This window comes from Palaemon carinicauda, chromosome 15 (genome assembly GCF_036898095.1).
Source record: "Palaemon carinicauda isolate YSFRI2023 chromosome 15, ASM3689809v2, whole genome shotgun sequence".
NCBI classification, from domain to species: Eukaryota; Metazoa; Arthropoda; class Malacostraca; order Decapoda; family Palaemonidae; genus Palaemon; species Palaemon carinicauda.
The window spans coordinates 42,178,788-42,182,598 of NC_090739.1; the positions used below are offsets into that span (position 1 = coordinate 42,178,788).

The window sequence follows — 3,811 nt, forward strand, 5'->3', positions numbered from 1 at the left end:
CCGTTAATTTAACCTCTCTCTCTCTCTCTCTCTCTCTCTCTCTCTCTCTCTCTCTCTCTCTCTCTCTCTCTCTCTCTCTCTCTCTCTGATTTCTTAAAAAATGGAAGCTTCAAAGCAAGTTGAAAAACTTTAACCTTATTTTCACCCTGTCAATCCTTAAAGATTACGAAATTTATCTCAAAGGAATTCAAACCGACACCAATCTAATCTTCGTTTTATCGAACCTCTCAGTAAAACATTCATATTATTCTTAATTTAGAAATAAATCAAAAAGGTTCACAAGCATAATTTGACTAAATAGATTACTGACATCATTTAAGTTGAAAAAGTAATTTTCATATGTTTTAATTTATTGTTTTTAACGATCAGTGTCTATACTAGGCAGGCAGTTAATTCTAATAGCCAGGCCTTCTCTATTATGAGGCTCAATACTACACAGTATTCTAGAAGTTTTATTCCAGCTGTTACCAAGTTGTGGAATGATCTTCCTAATCGGGTAGTTGAATCAGTAGAACTTCAAAAGTTCAAAGTTGGAGCAAATTTTTTTATGTTGACCAGGCTGACATGAGTCTTTTTGTTGTTTATATATGACATTTCTATTTTTGACGTTGTTAATAGTTTATATAGGACATATCTGTTTTGACGCTGTTACTGTTTTAGAATGACATATTGTTAATTTATTCTCATCATTTATTTATTTCCTTTCCTCACTGGGCTATTTTTCCCTGTTGGAGCCCTTGGGCTTATAGCATCTTGCTTTTCCAACTAGGGTTGTAGCTTGGCTAGTAATAATAATAATAATATAATATCCACCCGGAGATGATGCAAATGATGACGAGGATAACAATGACTAAGATATAGCCCAAGCTGTTAAAGCCCAAAGGTTCCAACAGGGAAACATCTTCCAGTGAGGAAAGAAAATAATCTACAATATACGACTGACAAATCTTAGCCAAATAAACTTCGGCCACTTCACATGGAGTGGTTAGTTTCAATCTCCACAATCCATATTCCATAATTCTTCTTTTTTTTTTTTTTTTTTTTTTTGGCAATGTCTAAGCTTCATGTGAATTTTGAAAGTCAAGAGCTTTTAAACAAATATTTTTATCTTCTTACAGACTAATAGTCAAGATTCTTTTGCAAACAATGTTCATGATGCATTTTTTTCATAACTCCATAATGAACCGAGATTACCTTTTGTTCTTGATTAACAATCTCATCTAAAGAGTGTCATTGGGACAAGGGAATTCGATCAAATGAACCGGCGGAGAGGCAGGGAGATCATTCAGCAGTAACGAGTGGCCGAGTTAAATTCATTTATTACAATAAGGCTGGACAGCATGATTGAAAAAAAAAATTGCAATAAAAAAACTCTGGCAAAAAGTAGGGGCTAGCAAGTCTCAAAAGAACGCTACAAAAACCCTCAAGCAATGCCAGCTGTAGACCGTATGAGTTCCACCGATAGCGCTAACAACCTTCTTAAAGCCTCTTCCACACGAGGGACAAATGCATGGCGGGAAGACACTGTTACCAATTAGTGGGGATGGGTGGCGATCAGGAGTGTACAGTTGATAATGTCATAGACAAGGAACCCACGGGCAAACCATCGAAGTGCTCACACCCATTGTTTAGGCAGTGGATGGGCGTCTGACTACTGTGACTGCACTCTGTCCTCTGCCCGGCGTCTGGCCCAAGTCATACTTATGCCTACTACCTGCCTTGGACTGTTTGATCTTGTAACAGTTTCAAAGCGAGAGAGGCTGGCCTTTTTCTTTCATTGAGCAGTCTCTGTGCCAAAGAGAGACTTCCTGCTCTCAAAAAGCGTCTTCTCTGGACCACAGCTTTGCCCTCGACAGGACCCGAGAAGAAGTCTGGACTTTTTCCTCAACCAGTCAATGGATCCAAGAGAGCATTCCTGCTCGAAGAAGGACGGGTCTTCTCACGATAAATTTTTGATCTCAGCAAGACCTGCGAAGAAGAAAAGATTATGGACCATCCTTAACTAAAATAATAAAATACACTGAACTATAGAAACCACTTTGAAAATTAAATATACAATACTTAACATATACGTTTTCTTAACTATTATTGCACCACTCATCATATCACGAATCCAGCAGTTACGCAACATAAAAGCAAAGGTAGCATACGGTAGACTTCAGTCTACCGTATGCCAAGAGGGGACACCCTCCCCACTTCAGGGGCCCCACCCCTGAATGGGGAGGGTTAGCTTGCAAAATAATAGCTTCTCAAAAATAAATGACAGTTGTATGCTCACCTTTCATTTATTAACGCTCATTATATTTACCAACTACGCGTACCAGCAACATTCCTTCCTTAATTCACATGGTCTAAATTAAATCTTCTTTTGAAGTTTTTTTTTTCTTTCTTTTAAGTTAAAATTCTTTTAGAACGCGTAGGATGGCTAACGGATCGATAGAAATCTTGAATTCTGCATCTGCTGAAAACAAATAAATTGAGGATGATTTAGAGTCCAGGAGAGCTTGGATAAAGAGACCATAACGATACGAAAAATACTTGGGAACAACAGACATTGGTGAAACATCATAGATATAAATAGTTGGGGGTATAAATCAGATCTAAAAGCCTGTCACATTAATATATAAACAAAGACGAACCAAATACAATACACACGGTAAAGAGAGAATAACTTACTGTGGATTTGAAACTCGGTACAACTGCCACTACCCAAACGTCCTCCCATTTGCGATGCACTTCGCCGAATGACTCAGAATTCCACTGACACTGACGTAAAATGTAGAGAAGGGTAATAGAGGATTTCACTTCTTGACAAGTCAAGCACTTTGTCGGTAGATCTCTGGTGGCAGCCAAACGCTTGGATGATTCCTAAGTTGTTTCATGTACATATTGTTTATCAATGTACATGAACCTGACTTAACAGGTAGAAATATATATATATATATATATATATATATATATATATATATATATATATATATATATATATATATATATATATATATATATATATATATATATGCGTGTGTGTGTATATATATCATTAGCTGGAAGGCAAAGGCCTTAGACATGTCCTTCCACGTGCGTCAGTTAATGGTCTTTCTATGACAGACTATATCCACAAATTGTCTTAATTCGTCAATCTATCATCATCTCTTCCATCCCCTGATTTTTTTGCAATCTCCAGGGACCCATTCTGTTGTTCTTAATGTTCATTTATTACCTGTCATTATCAATATATGCCCTGACCATGTCCATTTCTTTTTCGTATATGTTAGAATATCCTCTCGTATCCATGTTGCTTTTTTTTTTTTTTTTTTTTTTTTCTTTTTACCCTCTTAATGTTAACCTCATCCTTATTCTTTCCCTACATCTTTGAGTTGTAACTAGCTAATATTCTAATGATTTAGTTAGGATCCAAGTTTCGGTCTCATATCCTGGGGAAACATTTCCTGTCTGTCCTACATACGAATATTCATTAACAATCTCTGTAAGTTCATACACAGCCCTTATTTGTTCTCTCTACATTTTCATTGAACATTATCTTAATTGTACTCATATTCATGTTTCCTTTCTCTGTTCAAATCAATCATTTTTTGCAATTCCTCCCATTATTCATTAAATAGAACTATGTTATCTGAAAATCTTGAGTTGTTAAGGTATTCCCCACTAATGTTAATTCCTACATTTTCCCAATCTTAATTTTCAAAAACTTCTAGGTACACTGTGAATAGTTTAGGAGAGATAGGGTCTCCCTATCTAACCCCTTTCTCGGAATTTTCTCACTATTTCTATGTAGTTTTAGGAATGC

The 3,811-nt window shown here is 36.2% G+C and overlaps 1 long non-coding RNA gene across 1 annotated transcript; it reads right to left on the reverse strand.

Moving 5' to 3' along the window:
- Positions 1-1,119: 1,119 nt before the first annotated feature.
- Positions 1,120-2,761, reverse strand: LOC137654275 (uncharacterized). The gene is made up of 3 exons (XR_011046582.1): positions 2,677-2,761; positions 2,279-2,461; positions 1,120-1,968 (listed from the first exon to the last, which is right to left on the reverse strand). It is a non-coding gene; the product is annotated as an uncharacterized lncRNA (long non-coding RNA).
- Positions 2,762-3,811: the final 1,050 nt, after the last annotated feature.